Below are 24,011 nucleotides of genomic sequence, written 5' to 3'. Positions count from 1 at the left end.
TGGGGAGTCATTTGAAGCTAGTGGGGAAAAACAGAAGAAAGTATCACATTTTTCTTATAAATTCAACACAAAGGTCATAAATTGAGAAAGAGGCTGTTGAACTGAGGAATGGAATGAGTACTAACATGAAGAAGTAATGTGCCTGACAGATGGCAAAACTGACAGAGTACAGGCTACATATCTGTGGATGTGTCGTAATAAAACATACTATGGCGTATTCATTTAAAATTAAATGATTATTCCATACAGACAAAACTGGATACAAGGCTGAATCTGAACTACTGAAAATTTTATTTGAACTCATGAAAGATGATTATTCTTTGCTTTACCATGAAAAAGTATTCATCTAACATCTCTCTACATCCATACCTAGCCTCCTGGGACAGTGATTTTGGTTCATGGACACACAAAAAAAATGTTCTTACTTAAATTTACAGTGAAATGGAGAAAAGAAAACAAGCCTTGCATGCTTCATCAGAAATGCTAATATATGACATATCACAACACACAACAAAGAATTGTTTTATTTGTGCTGCTTTCTCTGCAGTCCATACATAAAGAGACTCATTGTGACACAGTTATCAGTAGACTGTCCTGCTGGAACTGCAGGATCTAAAATATAGTCAATATTATATGACTAAGAAAATTGTATGAGAAGACTTTGTCTGTAAATTAAATACATGTTCACATGACACTTAATACTTGCTTCTAAAATAATAATGTAAGACTTCACAGTAACTACTGGAAAGTAAAATTAGCAAAATCAGTATAGAAAATCAAAGACTAGAAGAAAATAGTCAAAATAAGTTATTGATCTGTGTGAACTGAGGATCAGATTTAAAAATAGTATTTTAGAACACAAATATTCTCCTTAGTTTCTCATTGATAACAATTGGGAATATGAGTGCTAGCTTTCATATAGTGTTTGGAATGAAGCAGACAGGTCCAACATTCTCTCAGAATCATGATGAATATTGAAAAAGTAACATTTGGTATGTACGTAAATTGTGGTTCTCAGATGTTCTGTGTAGTTTTGAATACAGCAGGATTCAGAATACTTCTGGATTTGTCATTTTTGATTCCCAAGACAATGTAAGCAGTTTTTTGTTTAGATATTCTGTACCTATCACTGCTGTAAGATTGTCAATACTGCATTCTCCATGATAGAAAATGCTCGAACCATGAGGCTGCTTATGCCTGCCACACTCATTGTGTCATCAGGGCCAGTGTGTAACTATTGTATCAGACTTTCTGAGTCCTTTCTAAAACATTAATGCATGTCTCATGGTAGATCAACTAACATAATCTATTGATATTACATAAGTAATTCACATAAACTGATTTTAAGTCAGTACTGGGACCAAATTTTCACAAAGTGGAATCTTTCCAGGGACCTTAATTTCAACAAATATGTGTGATATCATCCATCAAGATTCACCATAGTGATCTATATTTATCAACGAAGATTATTACATGCAGAGGAGACATCAAATGAAGCTCCTCAGGAGAGAGTGTATAAGATTCCTCTAGGGGTGAAGAATCACCTGTAAAAAAGGAAACATGAATACAGATGTGGCATCTCCCTTGGCCACAATTATAATAGTACATCAAGATAAATTGGTACCTGTTTGATTTCTGATTAGTGTGGTCTTCACAATCCATACTGCCCATGCTCAGAGAAGAAACAATATGTTCACCTTGATTTTACCCTTATTGCTCCTGGACATTCCATTTCTTGTAGCTGATTTTATTTATCCCAGGTGCTTTTGGAGTATGAAGCAGAATGAATATGAGAATAGAAACCTGGGAAGGGGTTGTGTCTTCCCTATTAATATAGTAAAACAGCCTGTGGAGAAAGAATATTTCAGTCATATTCTGGACATACAGTAAGTGCTTTTGTATTTTCCATGTAAATGCCATCATGGATGTTTCCTGGGACTACTGAGGATGAAAACCAAGGCAGTGCTATGGAGTCTTTTGTTCTATTTTGTCAACCCACAAAACAAGAAAAAACTCCAAATTCTATTAAATGCTTAATGTATTAGCACTTAAAATTTACCCGGAATATATTTTTTCCATTAGCCTCGAGTTCAGAAGGATACAAACTGAACAATAAGACAACTCTTGTCCTTTATCTACCACATATATCCCTCCACTTGACAGTTTCGATAGCAGAGTATCCAATGGTATGTTTTTGAAAGAATCTGCATAAATTTTCTATGAGTTTATACTTCCTATGTTTAGGCAAAAGGCCATATAATCTACTGGTGGTCTGTCCATCACAGTGCAGTGTGATTTTTTGTGTTTGATTTTTACAAGTACTAGACACAAATTTCTGTACTCTGCTATTGAAATTTTTAAAGGCACCTTTTCCTGTGTATTCATAAAGAATATTCTAAAATGTATTGTATTTATATAAAGACACCACAAATGTACAGTTTCTAACTGGAATACAGATATTTAACTCTTAGTAAAAAATTAATAATAAGGTAACATATTTGATCTTTATCAATCAGATGATTTGAAATAATTCTCAATAGACAATAGTTATGATTCTCAAAAAGGTAAACAAAAACAGTATTATTGCATTGCTACAGAATTTTAGAAAGAAAGAGCATTTAAGGTAAGGATAACTATGTGTTGGTGTGATAGATATATATATATATATATATATATATATATATATCCCTAATGAAAATTAATTTTAACTTCATGAGCCAAGTATTATTATAGAAGACTGCTGTGAACTCAACAGTCATTCTTTCTCTGTCTTAGCCAATAGAGTCAAGTTCATAGAAATACCATAAACTTAATGGAGCCCACATACCAGGTGTTTTACATATTTCTCACAAATTTCAAATAAATATGTGAATATTTTTACCATTTGGTCAAAGCATTTGATGATTTACTTACCTTCTTACCAAGCATTAAAAAATGGGAAGAACTCTCTGTGAGACCATGAAAATTGTACATATCATGAACATTTAAAGGTTCTTTGAGCTTCCAGTTTCTTATATCATCTCAACCAAAGTACACAGGTCATTTCAATCCTTAAGATATCGGATCAATACAATTCAGTGCAGGGTTGTCCTTGTGATGAATTCAAATGATGTGTGTAAATTCTTGTTCTTATAAACCATGTAATGTTTTACAGACCACATACTGAAAACCAAAAATATGCTCTGGCCTTGGCTTTTTCCATGAATGATATCAACAGGAACCCTGATCTTTTGCCAAATATGTCTCTAGTATTTAAATTCTCAGAATACAATTGTAATTGGAAATCCGTATTCAAAGCTATACATTTCTCATTACAAAATCATGAAATTCTCCCTAATTATAGCTGTACAGAAGACATAAATTGTGGAGTGGTACTTACAGGACTAAATTGTTCAGCAACTATTACATTTCATATACTTGCAAAGAATTTCGTATTTCAGCAGGTAAGTGTGTGTATATATTTGTGGTTGTGTCTGTTTTCTGTGTGTGTGTGTGTGTGTGTGTGTGACTGTATTGAGTAAATGGTGGAAATTCATGAAATCACATATCTATTGGTGTCACCACGTCCTTAATAGGCGTGAGCCAGTGTGTGTGTGTGTGTGTGTGTATGTGTATGTATGTGTATATGTCTTTGTCTGTTTTTTTTTTGTGTGTGTGTGTGTATGTGTGTGTATTTTAATGGGACCTAATTCAAGTCTTGATTGAACTTCTACTTGTTCTTGTATGACACAGAGATGGGGGAAAATAATAGCTACCTGAGATTTCTATAAATCTGCAGAAAATATGTTTATAAATTCTTAGAAATACACTGTGCATCATACTGCTTTCTGTGTCTTAGTTCCTTCAGCTTACTTATGGATCCTTTCATCCTGTCTTGAGTGATCATGAAAATTTTTCTTATTTATATCAGATGGCCTCAGAGAATACATCTCTAGCTGTTGCCCTGGTCTCTTTCATAATTTATTTCAGGTGGAACTGGGTAGGGTTGGCAATCTCAGACAATGATAAAGGTATCCAGTTTTTTTCCTATTTGAGAAGAGAGATGGAAAAAAATACAGTCTGCTTTGCTTTTGTCAGCATGATACCAGTCAATATGCATTTATACATGACAAGAGCCGAAGTGCATTACAACCAAATCATGACATCATCCACTAATGTTGTCATCATTTATGGTGACACAGACAGTACCTTAGCTGTGAGCTTCAGGATGTGGGAATCTCTAGGTATACAGAGAATATGGATCACCACCTCACAGTGGGATGTCACTCCTAGTAAGAAAGACTTGACATTTGATAACATATGGGGGACTCTTGCTTTTGAACAAAACCATGGTGAAATTTCTGGTTTTAAAAATTTTGTCCAGACATTGAAACCTTTCAAATACTCAGATGAATATCTGATGAAGATGGAATGGATGTACTTTAATTGTAAAGTCTCAGCATCTATATGTAACACACTGAGGAACTGCTCATCCCATCACTCATTGGAATGGTTGATTAAACATTCTTTTGACATGGCCTTTATTGAAGGGAGTTATGACATATACAATGCTGTGTATGCTTTTGCCCATGCCCTCCATCAAGTGACTTTTCAAAAGGTTGATAATATCCCTACTGACAATGGGAAAGAACAAAATTATGACTTCAAAAAGGTAGTGCTTCTTATATTATATAATATTTCATGTTATCAATGCCTTTGAGTCACCTAGATGCTCAAACCAGGCATACTAGAAAATATTTTCCAAAATAGAATGGTTTATGAACATTTTTCCTGGTGTTCATGTAAATATATATGTTTGTATAAAACTCTCATATACCAGGAATGAAACCAAAGGCAGAATTTGTTGATGTAGCACTGTGACTTTCTTACAGATTAAATATCTCATGTTCTAATACTGAAAACATATTCAGTCCTTTCCCCATGAACCCACTCAATGGTGAATCCTTGTTCATTAATTGTCAAATATGTTATAATTACTGTAGGAGAATGTTTTAACTAGAGATCTAAACTTATGCTCTTCCCACTGTAGGTTAGGGACATCACTTGGTGGTCTGAGAGTCTTTTATATACAGGAATAGCATGATAATTCAGTTTTCTAGAATCTTGTGTGCTTATGGGTATAAATGTATATTTCTTGCTTTATATTTGTATGTTTCTGTGTCTGTATATCTGTGTTTATACCCATATCTAGGTATCCAATTATATATACATATATACATATATATATATATATATATATATATATATATATATATATAGAGAGAGAGAGAGAGAGAGAGAGAGAGAGAGATGAATATATGAGTAGTATATAAACTACTCATATATTGCTTTATGATCTAAAAGTTTCATTAATCCAAATCTTGCATGTATCCAACTTTGAACAGGCACTCAGATTTTGATATATAAACTAGAATTAAAAGGAAAGATATGTTTATCTTCCACATTGGTCATCATGTTTAGAGCAGGCAGTGCAGGTGAGGATATCAGGGGCCATGGGAGGCTGACAACCTACCAGTTTAGTAGTCATTCATATATATATGTCATATATTCATATGTATATATATGTCATAATATATTATGAATTATGACTTATTCATATATATTATATATAATCATTCATATATGTATATATAAATATATATATATACATACCTAATTCAAACATCCATTAGAAAAAATAAGTTGCAATAAAGTACATCAAGAGTGAGTATAAATGATGTGTTCATTGAATTTTGTTTATGTAATATATATATATATATAGAGAGAGAGAGAGAGCAGTATATACGTATATGTAAATGTGTGTTTCTGTCTATATAACTGCCTATTGCAGTTAACATTAATTTTTCTGTGTTCCAATTACTATCTGGATGGTTGGTTTTGTCTAAGTGTATATTCTTGTGTACATTTATCAATGCATGTGACTACATGTGCCTGTGTTTTGTGTATGTTCTTTCATTTACATATTACTGTTTTTCTCTGCCTCTGTGCTTTTGTATGAAAGCATAAATTTGTCTGTGTGCTAATGTTACTCTCTGTGTGTGTGTGTGTGTGTGTGTGTGTGTGTGTGTGTGTGTGTGTATTTATTTGTGCATGTTCTTACATGTGCTTTTGTGTGTGTGTCTGGGTAATTGTTTTGTGTGTTTCTGTGTCTGACTTTTTTGATGAAAATTAAGTCTCTGTGTATATTTGTAATTCCTAATATGAGTATGGGCATGTACTTTTACATTTATGTGTACTTCTGCTATGTGTATATCTCTACAAGGATGTCAGTCTCTCTCAGTTTGTTGTGTTTGTATATTCTATATTGCAAATATATGTTTTGTGTCTGCATGCATATTTGTGCTTGTTTGACAATCTCCTCTTAGAGGTCTAAAATAACAAGAACATTTTAATTTTGTTTTTGCTATTACTTTTACTGGGATTTTTCGCCTGCATACTGTAAATAAAATTGCCTTTAAGATGAAATAAGAATACATTTTGTTATTATAAGGAAGAATGTGTACTCTATACTATGCTGCCTGTCTTTCAGCTGTGTTCCTCTCTGAGAAACACCTACTTCACTAATCCTGTTGGTGACAGAGTGAATATGAACCAAAGAGACAAACTGCAAGAAAAGTATGACATTTACTACATTTGGAATTTTCCACAGGGACTTGGACTTAAAGTGAAAATAGCAATGTTTAGTCTCTATTCTCCAAATTGTCAACAGCTACATTTATCTGATGATATGATAGAGTGGGCAACAGGAAGCACACAGGTGTGTTTGTCTTAACTGTACTAATTTAAGTTACACAGCAGTAAATCATGTCAAGTGTGTGTATCCAACCTTCCTCAAAACTAGTGAAATGAAATGGATTGTCATGTGAGAGACCAATTTCTAGCCTCCTAATCTATGTTCTTCTTTTTAATTTTTTGAATGAGATTTTATTAATTCACTGAGAATTTCTAACATGTATACAACGTATTTATATCATATTAGAATCTGTTTCTTGCCTTTAACACTGAAATAAAATGGTTTTAGAAAAAATTGATATTATTTCCAGTTAAGTGAGCAATTTTCTATCAGTTCTATTCTAACTATTACAGAGTGATTTCCAGTCTTATGTTGAACCTCTTCAAAAAACTCCTAAAAAAAAAACTCCTGTTCATTTTAAATTCGATATAATTAAGTAACTGATTTTTATTATGAATTTTAAAAGCTGTTTACCAACTACTCATGAATTTCCAACACCTCTAGGTAACCATATAATAACATTTTATGACAATTTTAGATATGTTATGAACTACATATTGTTTTTACTGTTTTTCTTATTATGGGTATGAGTGGCTTTTTCTGCATGTATATTTTTACACAACGCATTAAAGAATGCCATTCTTAGTGAAAAAATATAAAAGCTAAAAGTTTATTTACAGGGCTACATAACCATAAAAATGATAGCATTGAAATCACTTGTGATTTCTAAAAAGGCCTTACATGAGCCTTACAAACATGTCCACTGATAGACAGTAGACTTTGGTTTTAACAACGTAACCAGTATTTTATTCACATATATTTTAATCCTAATGTGGAACTTAATAAATAAAAACAAGATATCAAGGCAATATGTTTCCATACCTTAGAGTCACAGAATTAAGTGAGTGTATATAAAATATTACACTAAACAAAGAATGAAAGAATGATTATAAGATTGCTAAAAAAAAAAATCAAAGAGGAAAGTAGCCACCTCTGGTAGAATACAGTAAAAATATTAATATTTTATTAGAGTAAGACCATGAGTAAGTTTATGACAAAGAGATTTCATAAGGGTACAAAATAATAGATGAGATTCAATCTCAAATACAAACTGTAAAAAGAAAATAAATCAAATACTTATTTCAGTGAAAAGACTCACAAAATGAATGCCCCAAGTTGAGGAAAGAATGGGAAAACTTGAAAACAAGGTACAAGTACTGGAAACTTCATATGATGACAAAGATGACACTACAAGGAAAAATGAAAATCAGTGACAGGGTAGTATGATTAATAGATCTTATTAAAACCTATGGTAACAAGGCAAGGAAGGACATACTCTAGGTATCAACAGTAATTTTATTATGTTGCAGCTGTATATTTCCAAAATAATGTGGCAAATGTGAACATCTGTCTAATAGAGGCATTTAAATATCAAATGATCAGCTAGTGAAATGAAATAATTCTTGACATTTTTGACTGAAATTTGTTGTGGACAAAGCAAGAATGTGAAAGGTGCAGGAGAGAACTTTGTGTCATAGAAAGTCCCTCTCTGGGTAACAGCAGGATCCACCAACATTGCTCATATTTAAATGAATGTAGTTAATGAATTTATGCATTCATTAGATGTACATTTAGACACCAGTTTAAAATCCCTATTCTACTCCTATGCCTAGTTCTTCCTTATCCTTCCTTTCCTTCTTATATAATACTCCTTCCTTCTTCAGAAAAGAGCTTCCCTCAGAAACATGCTTTGGCATACAATGTTGCACAACAACTAGGCACAGTTTCACATTTTCCTATGGTGTAGTGGAGGTAGCCCAGTAGAGGTAATGATTCCCAAATGCAGGCAACAAAGTCAGACACAAACCTGCTACTGTTTTAGGTGCCCCACATAAGGACCAAGCCTCACAAAGGTTATCTGTGTATAGAGGATTTAGTTTCATCCACTGCATTATTTGCAGTAAGTGGTTCAGTCACTGTGTGCCCTTAGGGTCCCAGGTAAGTTGATGGGTAGGATTTCATGTTATGTCCTTGATCTCTCTGGCTCTGACAATCATTCTTCCCCTGTGGGAAGAAACTCGAGTGGACACCTGTGACAGGGTCCTGGGCTAGCTTTCCATGCCACAAGCTCCCACATATATGCAGCCACAGCAGCAGACTGGCTGGGTTGCAAAGAAGTTTTCCACATGGGCAACAACTGCCGGTTGCAGTAGATTCAAGAAAGTCCTATTCCAAAGGTTGGAAACCTGGCGGCAGGACCCAGAAGACACGTGGAGTCCAAGAGTTCAAAGCTTTATTGTTCATGGTGAATGTGGATGGGCATGGATGGTGACCCCCTCCTAAAAGCCAGGGGGAGCTGGCTTAAATAGGAAGGGAAAAAGAGGAGGAACTTAACTAAGCTTCACTTCCAGGCCTTTAGATAACTCATGAATACGAATATCTCGAGGGAGAGGCCTGTTAGTCACACCCTCTACCTGTGTCCTATGTGACTTCAGGTGCAGCTTAATGAGAGATGTGGACCACATGTAGGAACCTGCATTCTGGGGCGTGGCCAAATGCCTGCTGTTTCTCCCAGAGTTCCAGGGCCATGCCCACCCAAGAACCAAGACATCCTTCCAGGCATGACATTCCCCATCTTATCCAGGATTCCCCAAACTTTGTATATTGTTTGGGTATTGATCTCTGAATCTGTCTCCATCAATTGTTTAGTGAATTCTCTCTGACGATGGTTATGCTAGACTTGCCTGCAAATATACAGAATATTATTACCAGCATCAGGGGTGGGGTTTCTCTCATCCAAGGTTTTCAAGCTAGCTCAGTTATTAGTTAGCTTTCTCCATTCTTTGCTACATCTTTATTCCCACAGATCTTTAGGCAGTGTTAATTGTAGGTTAAGGATGTTGTGGATGGAACGTTGTTTTAGAAACAATACTGGAAATTTTGTCTGGTTATTAGATATGGCCAATATGGACTCTGTATCCCACTTTGCTAGGAGACTTAGCCATGGCAATCCTCATAAATTTCAGGGAGTTTCTAAGGCCCTAGGATTCTAGCTTGACTAAGAGGTGCCACTCCCACTTCAGTGGTCTTTGCAAAGAATCTGTTCCTTTGTCCTCCCCTTCTATTCTCATCCCACTTCATTCCCATTCAGTCCCCAAACCCTTTCACCCATGGTGTCTATTCTATTTTTGGCTCGCAGGGAGATACATTTTTTCCCATATCGTGCCCTCTTTATTACTTAGCTTCTTTAGTTATATGTAGTGTAACACACCATGGATATTCTTATCTTCCTTATAGGAGGAAGATGAAAATTATGTGCTTAAAATATTAGGGTCATAACTGCCATTCTATTTACTATATCCAGTGAATGTATTCCTTGTAGAAAAAGGAGAAAGAAAAACTTTCAGGATGAACACAATTATAAGACGTCATAAATAATAAATGAGGACTCTGAATAACATTCAAAGAACTCCATCATATTTAAAAGTAAGAAGAACACAAGAGGTCAAAATAAAGTATAAACACCACTAAAATGCCTGACAGGAAAAACAGGTATAAGAAAAATATTGAACACTGAAATAAAACCTAAGTAATAATTTACACATAATTTTTGGTAGTAATAGAGTGTTTGGGCTCATCTTCTCTAAAAAAAAATCACAGAAAATGAGTTTAGTTTATTTGTATTGCTACTGTTATTGATAATATTTTATTGATTATTTTGGAAATTCAAATCATACATCATGTTCATACCCCATTCCTAGTCCTTTCATTTTTTTTCTGTCTAGGAATGCACCCTACAAAAATAAGATAAATTAAATTTAATTTAATAAGATAAATTTAAATAATATAAATTAAACTAAAATTTTAAAAGTTTTCTTTTTGTTATATATATATGTGTGTGTGTGTGTGTGTGTGTGTGTGTACATATGTATATTAGATGTGATGGTTTGTATAAGTTTGGCACAGGAATTGGCACTATTTAGAGAAGTGTTCTGTTGGAGTAGGTGTGTCCTTATTCGAGGAGGTATGTCACTGTGGGTGTGGGTATTAAGACCCCCATCTTAGCTGTTCTGAAGTCAGAATTCTGCTAGCAGCTTTCAGATGAATATAGAGAAATCTCAGGTCCTCTTGCACCATGCCTGCCTAGATGTTGCCAGGTTCCAGGAAGATAATGGACCGAGCCTGTTAGGCTGGAAGCCAGCCCCAATTAAATGCTCTCCTTATAAGAGTTGCCTTGGTACTGGTGTCTGTTCAAAGAAGTAAAACTCAAACTAAGACACTAGAGTATGGTCACACTCTCAATTTCTGCCCCATAAATAGAACTTAGTTATTACTGCTAAAACTCCCTCAAGAAGCAGTCAAGTTTGGAAAGCTAACTTTGTATTCCTTACTATATGTTTTAAGATTTATTTTTATGGTTTCCAGTTTAACCTGCTTCTGTTTCTTGGATTCTGGGGCAAGTATGCAGGTTGGGATGACAATAGGACAGTGAGACCTTGTTTCAACAAAAACAAAAACAAAAAAGAAGAGTTATGTTTAATCATATTTCTGGAGAACATGACATGAGCCTGTGAAGAATACACTCTATGATGGCAACATCAAACCTAACATGATACAAAAGATGCAAATGCAGAATACAGAAATCCACAATATTTTCACCATATTTTCAGGCTCTATAAAGCCTTTTCACTAAAGGAAACACTCCACCTTCCAGCTCACTATACAGAAACTCAGCATCTCCTCACCACAAATGCAATAGAAGTGGATATATGCACCTGTTTTTCTGTTTCTGCTTACTTTGTTAAGGTCTGTCATCCTAATGTTATTGAGGTTATTTTGGTTAGCTAATATTTGAGGTCTTCTTTCCCATGTTTTTTATGTCCTTCACACACAACTGGTTAAGTTGCTCTTATTAAACACTAACTATAAGCAAATTGATGAAGAAAAGTTCAACTTGGCTTATGAGTTACACTCAAGGGAAGATAAGGCATGGATCTGGAAAATGCAACTGAAATGTTGTCACTTAAGGAACTCTGCTTACTGGCCTATTCTGCATGATTTCTAATGTCCCACTCCCTACAGGCAATACTGATCCTAGTATTTTGTTGATATATAATAAGCTCATAAATATCACATTCAATATAATTTTTGAATGGGGTAATTAAAACTCCTGATAGAATGATACATCTATTTTTTTTTCAGTTGCCAACCTCTGTGTGCAGTGCTGATTGTGGTCATGGATTTAGAAAATTCAGTAAGAATGGAATGTCAGCTTGCTGTTTTGATTGTAGTCCCTGCCCAGAAAATGAAATTTCTAATGAGACAAGTGAGTATTTCTTTCAGGGTTAAATTCTTCAAATTGATTATCATCTTGCACCCATATAGGAGCACTGAAGTGGTCTAAAATGGAACGTTAAATTTGTATATCGGTTTTTAAAGTTAGTTATTATAGGAATAAAATAATTAAAATATCCATTTAAGAAAAACAGAACTTGTAATATATCATTGACTCCTTGAAAATTTATACGACATAACATATTCTTAAAGAGTTTTGATAAGAAAACCTCAGTGTTAGCATGTTCTAGAGAAGATCCTTTTTAGTGATTAATTCTCTCTAAAGATTGGGAATCTTTAAATATTTATTAATATTGTCTTGATGTATGTACCCTTACATAAGTTTGTGCATCTCTATCAAGTACAGAAGGACGTGAAAGACAGAATAAGGAAGGTGGTTAGTGGGAACTAGATCCAAGTCCTTTGTAAGACTAATGAAGAGGATAAATAATAATTTGTTAAAATTATCAGAAATTGATAAGCATGAATCAGAAGATTTTGTATGATATAGACACTTTTTGATTAAACAAAATTATTTTAAGAAAATTTGACACAAACTTATATCTTTATTAGAGAATTTTTTTAAAATGTTCAACAATATTTGAAACATAGAAAACTGAGAATCACTGTTGACACATGATGTGTAAAAAGTAAAAGTATTCTACTCAATACTAGAATACATAGTACCTAGTTCATATTTTCCATGAGAGAATAGATTAAAATTGTTTTGTCCTTAAAAGAGTTAGCCACAAGTTTTAAATGTTATCTGAAATTATATAGCCCATATTAGTCAAAAAACTATTTTCAGTATTTACTAAACATAATTGGCAGGCATCCATTTATTCCAACATTTAGGATGCCATCCAACATAATTGAATGGAAGTCCTTAAAGGCTTTTATGGTTAGTAACATGGCTTAGCAGTTAAAACTATTTCCACTAATTATGATTGTGTTAGTTTGTCCCCAGAACCCATTACAAAGGAGGTCACAAACTCCTACATGTTGTTGTTCTGATATGCCTGCAGTTCTACATAAAATATACACTTAAGCAATTCGACAGGGCTGTTTGGGTTCACCTGACATTTCTTCTGGGAACCAAACTCAAGTACTCTCTACGAGCAACACATTCTATTCACAACCAAGCTAAAATCCTATTCCCTCCAACAAATTAACTGATATAAGCTGTCAACAAAAGCAATTTTCCATATAAAAGACTTCAAATCTTGACAGTATATTATTCCTTATTGCAATTATCCAGTAATTCAGAGCAATGGCAATCAGATTTTTCACACATACAATGGTGGGTGTTACAGAGGATTATACCTTCAAGGATAGGGTTATTGCTTTGTATGACAAACCCTCAAGATTATTGTGGTACTATAGCTGAAAGAGGATAAAATTTGATATATATATATATATATATATATATATATATATATATATATATATAATATTTGCAGTTACAAACATTGAAAATATTTTCATATAAGCTTGAATTTTTATTCTCAATGTTATACTTCACCCATACAAAACCAATTACTCTCATGTTCATGATAAAACACCCATGATAAATGATCACAACAAATAAATAGACAAAATAAAAAATATTCTTCCTTTCATTCCCCATAACAATGAAAACCATTTACTAATGGAATCAATTATTTTATGTAGCAACAACCTTCAAAGTATTCTCAGCAACCAGATTCACATATTTCAACAATTTTTCTATACTTAAATAAAATATCCTGACAGTAAAATTGCTGAAGCTGCACTAATAATACTTTCATTTCTCCATTAGATGTGGATTTGTGTGTCCAGTGTCCAGAGGACCAATATGCTAACACGGAGCAGAATCACTGCATTCACAAAGCTCTTATTTTTCTAACTTATGAAGACCCCTTGGGGATGGCACTTTCTTTAATGGCCTTGTGATTCTCTGCTCTCACTGCTATGGTTCTTGGCGTCTTTGTGAAGCACCATGCTACTCCCATAGTTAAAGCCAATAATTGCTCTCTCACCTACATCTTGCTCATCTCACTCATCTTTTGTTTCCTCTGCCCCTTGCTTTATATTGGCCATCCAAACAAGACCACCTGCATCCTACAGCAAATCACATTTGGAGTTGTATTCACAGTAGCTATTTCCACTGTGTTGGCCAAAACAATTACTGTGGTACTCGCATTCAAAGTCACAGCCTCTCAGAGAATGAAGTACTTTCTTGTTTAAAGGACATCTAACTACATCGTTCCCATTTGTACTCTCATCCAAGTTATTATATGTACAGTCTGGCTAGGAGCTTCTCCTCCTTCTGTTGATACTGATGCACAATATGAGCATGGCCACATCATCATTGTTTGCAACAAGGGTTCAAACACTGCCTTTTACTGTGTCCTGGCATACCTGGCCTGCCTGGCCTTTGCAAGTTTCATTCTCGCTTTCTTTTCCAGAAACCTACCTGGTGCCTTCAATGAAGCCAAGTCCATAACATTCAGCATGATGGTGTTCTGCAGTGTCTGGGTCACTTTCCTCCCTGTTTACCACAGCACCAAAGGCAAGATCATGGTCGCTGTGGAGATCTTCTCCACATTGGCTTCTAGTGCAGGGATGCTGGGCTGCATCTTTGTTCCCAAATGTTACACAATACTGTTTAGACCAGACAGAAATTGTCTTCAAAAGATCAGGGAGAAATCATCTTCCCCTACTCACTGTTCATAAAATATAACTGACACATGTATAGTTGGTTCATAATCACCAAATATTAGATTACATTATAATAACTATCCATTTTGGAATGACTCTCACTTTTTTTCTCTAATGATACTGCCTAACAATATCATGTCTACTGAGGTCTACATTTTCTCCTATAACCTTCCCCAATGTCCTACAACAATCTTCTTCTTTGCAAGAAAGAGGTAATATAATCCTGATCCATTCTAAGAGTTAGATGAATTATTCTAGGAATGTAACAGAAAAAAATATTATTATCATCAAGTTGATAGAATATTACAAGAGATGGACTGATGTCTCAGCAATTAAAATCATGCTCTGCTCTTGTAGATGAACCAATTCAATATCAAAAGCCATCAATTGCTACTAACAACCTCCTGTATTAATAGCTACAAAGGATCAGATTGTCTATTCTGGGCTCCAAATTTACCTGAACATATTTATTCACATAATCACACACAGACACACAGACACACACACCTAAAATTACATGACTTTTTAAAAAAATATAGAATATGGTTAAGATTTTACATTGGCATTCTGCTTTTTAATGTTCTACTAAGAAGTCACAATTACAGGAACCTACACAGAAAGGATGAAATATGAGTAGAGATGACTGGGTTTAACTTCATGCATTCTACATAAGAATCCTAAACTTTTAAGTGTACCATAAAAGACACAGTAAAGAAACTGGCAAAGACAGCCTGGTGTGTTGAAACAATCTCTTCAATATATGAAATTTATATGACTCTGTGAAAAAGATAAGCTTTGACATAAAATGAGGAAGGCGTCACTAGGGTGTTGGTGTTGAGAGTAGCTATGGGTGTTGCTGTATGAAATCAACTGGGCCTGATCGTTCTGGAAGACAGCTATTAGCAAAGATAAAGATAAGATGGGGAAATAAAGCACACACACACACTATGCTTGAATAATAACAAGGTCCAGTAACAGACATACAGACAAACATACAGGTAGACAGACTGACAAACACATATTTTTTCACACATAAGAAGACTGGAGAAATGCTCCCACAAAAAGGATTTCACATATACACATATATGCATATATACACATATGCACTTACAAAAGTATGCACAAGTACTGGTGGACAGATGGAACTAAGTTCCAACAAGCAGGCTCCAATAAGTTCATACATAATATTCACATATATACACATAACTGGTGAAAGAAGCAAGCTCCAACAAACACCCAAAGTTTGCATATGTACATACATATACATATAATGTGTGAAACAAAGTTCCAACACACACTCATACAAACTTTTCACAAATATATATACATATAAATGTATACAAATACATACACATATACATATAAACATATACATATATACAAATTTAAATAAATATACAAATATATAGATATTCAGATACATATTTACATAAATACATAGATAAATACTTAGATAAATAGATGCATACACATACCTACACACATACAATAAACACACACACATAAAAGTGTGTGAGTGTGTGTGTGTGTACTTGGAAGGTGGAAAGAATGTATTTACAACATACCCTCAGACAAACTTTATACATGTACATATGTACATAGAGTTGATGAGTGAAAAGAACAATATTCTGACTACTTTATTCTTTCTCCCATGGCTTTTATAGCCCAGAAATTTCTTTCAGAAAGTGTTAGATTATGCTTTAGTTTTCTTCTAATAAATGAGTATGAAAACAAAACAAAACTATGTTCCCAACACCTTTACAAAAAATATATAGAGAACACAGAAACAATTTTTTTTAGCTTGACAAAGTGTAGACAAACAAGATATTTTTCTCAGTCAGTTTCTCTGAATGGAAGGCAGCAATCTGCACCTACAAAGAAAGGAATGATTATTTCATTATTTATCTTTATTAGTAACCTTATAAGAGTCTTAAAAGATTCACATACATAAACTTTTATTTAAAGATCAGTCATACTTAATTTAAATTATCTAAATGTGAGTGTACTGATCAGCAATTCTTATTTAATCATATTGCGAAGCTGAGAGCAAGATGGGTATAGGAAAATGATCATCATTGGTTAGCCTCAGTTAAAGGCACATCAGCCAATACTGCCATTTTCCTTGTTCTGTGTCCTTAAAAAGAACCAAATACATAAACAGCAGAGGACTTCCTCATGTGTCCACAGTGAGAGAAAAGGCACCTAACCCTTGAGAGACTTGAGGCCCCAGGGAATGGGAAGGCCTCTCAGGGGAGGGATGTGGAAGAGTGGTGACATATTATTAAAAAGGGAGCAAAAATGGCATGAGGAATTGTCAGATGGCAGAACAGTAGGATAACTACTGGACTGTTAAAAAAAGATTAAAGGTAAAAAAAATACTCTGGCTTAACTAACCAAATTATGTCTTTCTAAACTTCATACTGTTCCCTAAGATTTTCTACATCAAAGCCAGTAGCAAAAGCACCTTAATAATGCTTCACTAAATGCTATCTAAGGGTGGTGGTTATTGCTGACAATCTACACCTCTTTGTTCTTCCCAAGGGTGGTGATTGAATCATTACTTTGCTCCAGCCTGGAAAAGATCAAGCATTAATATTTTGAGTGCCAGTGATACTACTCAATGAGGTGCTGGACGCCGCTTTTGAGTTTTCATATAATTCTTAGATTAAGAGGAAAATCATGGCAGCAAGCAGAACAGAACTCCATAACAACATGAAACCTTCAGGACACAGTTCTTTGTATTTTGCCTTAACTAGGGTGTACCCATAGTGGTTTTGCTAACTGGTGGGCCATATTCCATAAATTCTAAGCCATTTGTCACTCCTGCATGGTCCTGTCCAAGAGTAGCCCTGAAAACTCTGCATTTATCACATTAATCTTGAAATAAAACATCAATCTCAACACTACTGTATTATATAGGATTTATAAATGATGGTGAATTTATAGTATAAATTCCTCTGTAGCTAGGTTATAAATGGTAGATTTCTTTTCTAAACAAATATTTTTGTTAACTTTCCTATATAAGATTGTTTAAGAATATGCATGTAGAAACCACAGAGACAAGAATAAGGCTTTGAATATTAAGAACTAGAAGTGAAGTGATTGTTGTCTTCCATGGGGAGCTGGCAAGTGAACTCAGGTCCTCTTGAAGAATAGTCAGACACTTTAAGTGCCCATGGTTAGGAGATACTTAACTTTCATGTTTTATCTTCTGCATGCATGAATGTTTGTATGACTGTTCTGAAACTGTGGAACCACTAAAGTGAACTCTAGTAGGAAATATGTCCTGCCCCTCTAGTCATGCTCAGTTCTTTCCACTATTATTCTCTTCCCACATATATTTATTCCATTAAGAAGTCATATAGTATATGGGTTGGAATCAATATTTGGGAAATTGTACTTGCATTTTGATTATTTATCCTGTTGTGTTTGGTATTCTGCGACGACTTAGCATTTAATAGCACATGCTATTCTTGGAGAACAATTCGATTTGATTTCTAGACCCCATATCATGGCTCAAAACTGAGTATAACTCCAGTTCTTAAAAATTTGAATTGCACAGGCACCAGGAATACCTTCGGCAAGACACATATACACACAAACACATATCCACAGGCACAACATGCACATAAACGCACATATATGTGTATATGCATTATAAATATTCATACACATGCACACACACATGTATACAACTTTAATTTCTCAACCTAGAGTTTATATTACTATGATATTTTCCTCACAGTCATACAAGCAAGCGAGCATCTAGAATATAAAACTTAAGTCACCAATGACTTCTAACTTGGGGAATTTAGAGAACTGACTGTGCTTCAAGGGGAACTTAAGTTCACTTCCTAGCACCCACATGGAAGCTAAAACTCATCTCAAATATATATATATGTAAAACTCACGTATACATTCAAATAAATACATGGTCAGGGAAAATTTGATAACATTAGCTGTATCAAGCAAATAATAATCAATATGAACACTCAAGTGGGTCAGGAACCAGAATCCTAGTTGTATTTTTATTCTGCAAATTTACAGTATTTATTGACATATGTTTTCAGACAATACATGTAGATCAAGAGTTAACAAAAGTTAACAATAAGCCAACAAATAAGTATGGATTTCAGAAAGAGGGAGAGAGAGACAGAAAGGGAGAGAGAGAGAGAGAGAGAGAGAGAGAGAGAGAGAGAGAGAGAGAGAAAGACAGAGAATATTTGGCGTATATGGGAACTATTCAAAGAACTTAAAAACGCAGAAAAACTTGTTTAGTTACATTCTAACTTCAAAGAAAAAATATTAAGAGAAGCAAAGTGAGGTATGAAACGATTCTTAAAAAATTGACAATAATGCCATACCAGCAGCAGCAACAATGGGGGACAGGGGTCAGCAGAAAGGAGAATGTACTGGTGAGCAGCCTGCTGGCATATTGGGAGAGACAAGGGGAGAAGAGAGAGCTCTGGCACAGCACCCCACATGAAGTGCTCACTTATTCTACTTGCTTGGCTTGGATGGCACCTCCCATGGCTGGAACACAGGAAAGTCCTCCATGACAACAGTACAGCAGCAGGCCCCAATAACACGAGAAAGTCCAGGGTTCCATAAGCTTTATTGACAAGGCAAATGATAGTTGAATCTGGATGTGCCCCCCCACTTAAGCCAGGGGGGGGGACATGACTTAAATAGGAAGGGAGAGGGGGAGGAGGGTCACTTAATTTAGCTACACCTTCTGGCATTTAGATCATTAATATGGAAATCTCTTGAGGCTGAAGCCTGTAGTCATGCCCTCTCCCTGTGTAGGGTGACTTAAATTTCTTAGGGAGGGGCTTCATCCTACATGACTGGAAGGCAAGGCCAGGATTAATGGAATTTGGGGGGAGAAAAGCCTTGTCAGTAGTCTGGAGTCTGGGGGCATGGCCAAACACTATTGGACAACTACTGGAGTGATGAAGACAGCAAACCACCCACAAACTTCTGACCCAAAATTTGCCCTGTCTAAAAGAAATGCAGGGACACAAAAGGAGCAGAGCCTCAAGGAATGTCCTACCAATATTTAGTGCAACCTAAGGCCTATCCCATGCGCAAAAATCAATCCCTGACACTAATACTATTACTCTGTTATACTTGCACACAGAAGCCTAACATAACTGTCCCCTGAGTGCCTCTACCAAGGAGCTGACTAAAACAGAAGATACACACAGATAAATATTATAAGGAAGTCAGAGACTCTTATGAAAGAATTGGGGAAGGATTGATGGTCCTAAATGGGTTAGGAATCATATAGGAGACCAACAAAGTCAATTATTCTGGATCTGTTGGAGCCCACATAGACTGTGCCACCAAACAAAGAGCACACACAGGTTAGACCAAGGTGCTTTACACATCCATAGAAGATGTGCATCTTATTCTTGATGTAGGTACCCCAACAACTGGAGTAGATGCTCTCAATAAAGCTCTTTCCTCACTGTGACAGTGATTCAACTCCAGGGCTGCCTCTTCTGGCCTTACTGGGAGAGATTGTACCTAATCCTACAGCAATGTGATGTGCTAGGTTGGGGAGATTACAATAGAAACCACACTCTCTCTGAGGAGAATGGGAGGGGCTATGTTGTAGGGACTCTGTGAGAGGGAATGGAAGGGGAGTGTTTCGAATTAAGAAAGAAGGAAAGAAAGAAAAAAGAAAGAAAGAAAGGAAGGAAGGAAGGAAGGAAGGAAGAAAGAAAGGAAGAAAGAGAGAATTGACTACATTTGTGCTGCATATATATATATATATATATATATATATATATATATATATAGAGAGAGAGAGAGAGAGAGAGAGAGAGAGAGAGAGAGAGTCATCAACACAAAATCATCAGTTAATTTTCACTAGCACTAAGGTTCTAAACCATAATAAATATTTGACCAGGAAAATTGCATCAGAACTTTTTATTTTAAACACAATATCAATTTCTACTTACTACTTGCTTCTAAGAAGTTCAATATAAAACTTCTTCAAAGTCACTACTGGAATTTAAAATGAGCAAAATCAAGTCAGAGAATCAAAGATAAAGTATAAGAAACCTAGTTACACAAGTATTAATATGTGAGACCTGTGGATCAGGGAGGAAGATCATGTTTAAGAACCCAAAATTCAGTTTAGTTTCTAATTAATAATGCTTGGCAGAAAGAATGCTAGGTCTTATGTTACATCTGATATGAGTTACACAGTTTTGGAGTTTTCACTTGGTCTTTTTGAATATTTAAAAGCAAACATTTAATACTGTTCTTCTATGAAGTTCTGCATACTTCTGAATAAAGCTGGATGCAACAAATTTCTGGATATGGCTTTATTATGTTTTTTTATCAAAGCAATGAGAGCAATGGTTGAGTATAGCTATTATATATATATATATATCACTGTTTTACCATAGTCCACAGATTCTCAGGGGATTTCATGATTTCAAAATATGAGGCTGTCTTCTCTTTCACAGGAAGTTTGTGACAACTTGGCCAAAGTTTAACCATGAACTCTGACTTTGTGTGTCCTTCTCGAGCCATTAATGCATGGCTTACTGTGGGTCAGCTAACAAAATCTATTCACATAATTTCTAAACGTGTTCATATAAACATATTTTGAGACAGTCTTGGGACCACACTTTCCCAACTTGGCATCCTTTTATGAACCTTAACTTTCAAAAACATGGTGATGTCATGGAACTAACCATCTTCATCTGTATTTATCAACCAGGTTTCACACGCACTGTGAACATCAGATGCAGAGCCCAAGAAAACTGTCAAAGATACTTCCAGAGGTGAGGAGCCACTTGGAACACAAGTAGGCATGAATACACAAGTAATCTCTTCTTTGTCCACAAAAAGAAAAGCAGATTGTAATATATAGTGCATGTTTGATTTCCTGATCTGCATGGCACTTCACCATTCCTACTTACCAGGCTTAGAGCAGGAAAACTACACTCACTTTAATTTTATTCTTCTTGCTCCTGAATATTCCACTCCTCATGGTCAGTTTGATTCATCCCAGGTGCTTTTGGAGAATGAAGCAGAATGAAAAGAAGGATGGAAACCTGAAAACAGCTTGTATCTACACATTTGGACTAGTGAGATGGCCAGTGGAGAGAGAATACTTCAATACTATTCTCAATACTCAGTATGAGCTTTTATATTTTCCTTGTAAATGTCATCATGAATATTTCCCAAGGGTTCTAAGGATGGTTAAAAGGACAATGCTACAAGTCTCTGTCATATTCACCACACCTGATATCCAAGAAACTACAACAAATACTTTTAGACACTCAATAATCTTCTACCAATTTAAAGTGACCCAGTGTGTACTTTTTTTCTGTCTGCTTCCCACTGACAAGGCCATAACCAAATAAAAAAATCAACATTGATCTATCACATGAATCTCTCCTCTTGACAAGTTCAACAGCACAGTAACTAGTGATATCTTCTCAAAAGAGTCCTCAGAAAATTTTAACGAGCTTTATACTAGGTGTGTGCAACCAAATGGTTATTGCATCTGATGATGTTCCTTCCTTCATTATATAATTCCAAGTGCATGTCCATTTGACACTAATGTTGGTACCAAACTTTCACTGGAAGCTTCACATAGATATTCAGTACCTACATCAAATTCCCTACAAGTCATCACTCTATTCCTGTAGATGCTGCATTGAAAATTGAAGGAAGATATCTATCCACTGTGAACATCATATTGCTCTCCATAATGCACTGATATATATAAAACCTTTTAAGGATTACAAACACCAATTCCTTACTGTCTCTTAAGAATAAAGAAGGAGAGGCCTGGACCAGACCTCTGCCCAATCCTCTCTTGAGTGGACCCCGGATTCCACCAGAGACATCCTGGAGGCTCCATGGATCCCACAGCCTTAGGTAGGAAGACCCACACACTGTCCTAAGCCCATAGCTGGGTGCTGGGAGTGCTCGTATTCCAGCGGAAACCCAACACACAATGCCTCCACTATTAACAAAAGTAACAGGAAGCAACATTCTTCTCTCCTTAATATCTCTTAACATCAATGGACTCAATTCACCAATAAAAAGATAGGCTAAAGGACTGGATACACAAACAGGAACCAGCACTTTTCTACACACAGGAGACTCACTTCAGTGACAAAGACAGACACTACCATAGAGTAAAAGGCTGGAAAACAATTTTTCAAGCAAATGGTACCAAAAAAACAAGCTGGAGTAGCCTTCTACTATCAAATAAAAACGACTTTCAACTTAAAGCTATCAAAAAGCATAAGGAAGTACATTTGATACTCATCAAAGGAAAAGTCAACCAACACGCACTATCAATTCTGAACATCTATGTGTCAAATGCAAGGGCACACACACTCATAAAAGAAAGTACGAAGAACACATTGCACCTCACACAATACTACTGGGAAACTTCAACACCCCACTCTCAGCAATGGACAGATCATGGAAACAGAAACTAAACACAGATACAGTGAAACTAACAGAAATTATGAATCAAATGGACTTAACAGATATCTATTGAACATTTCACCCTAAAACAAAAGAATATACCTTTTTCTCAGTGCCTCATGGTACCTGCTCCAAAATAGACCATATGATTGGTCACAAAACAGACCTCAACAGGTACAAAAAAATGAAATAATCCCATGCATCCTATGAGATCACCATGGACTAAGGCTGGACTTCAATAACAACGAAGACAATGGAAAGCCCACATTCACATGGAAACTGAACAACACTCTACAGAATGATAATGTAGTCAAGGAAGAAAAAAGACAGAAATTAAAGACTTTTTAGAATTTAATGAAAATAAACACACATCATACCAAAATCTATGGGACATGATGAAAGCAGTGCTAAAAGAAAATGTCATAGCTCTAAGTGCTTTCAAAAAGAGACTGGAGAAAGCATACACTAGCAGCTTAACAACACACCTGAAAGCCCTAGAACAAGAAGAAGCAAATACACCCAAGAGGAGTAGAAGGCAGGAAATAATCAAACTGAGGGCTGAAATCAATCAAATAGAAACTAAAAGAACTATACAAAAAATCAATAAGACCAGCAGCTGGTTCTTTGAGAAAATCAACAAGATAGATAAACCCTTAGCCAGACTAATCAGAAGGCAGACAGTATCCAATTTAATAAAATTAGAACTGAAAGGGTGACATACCAACAATTCAAAAAAATCATCAGATCATACTATAAAAGCCTATACTCAACAAAATTG

At 35.2% G+C, this 24,011-nt stretch overlaps 1 pseudogene; it reads left to right on the top strand.

Moving 5' to 3' along the window:
- Positions 1-1,689: 1,689 nt before the first annotated feature.
- Positions 1,690-14,782, top strand: LOC143440667 (vomeronasal type-2 receptor 116-like; annotated as a pseudogene).
- Positions 14,783-24,011: the final 9,229 nt, after the last annotated feature.

This window comes from Arvicanthis niloticus, chromosome 30 (assembly GCF_011762505.2).
Source record: "Arvicanthis niloticus isolate mArvNil1 chromosome 30, mArvNil1.pat.X, whole genome shotgun sequence".
Lineage (NCBI taxonomy): Eukaryota > Metazoa > Chordata > Mammalia > Rodentia > Muridae > Arvicanthis > Arvicanthis niloticus.
Note: the sequence above shows the minus strand (reverse complement) of the source record. Positions and strands in the feature narration are given on the sequence as shown.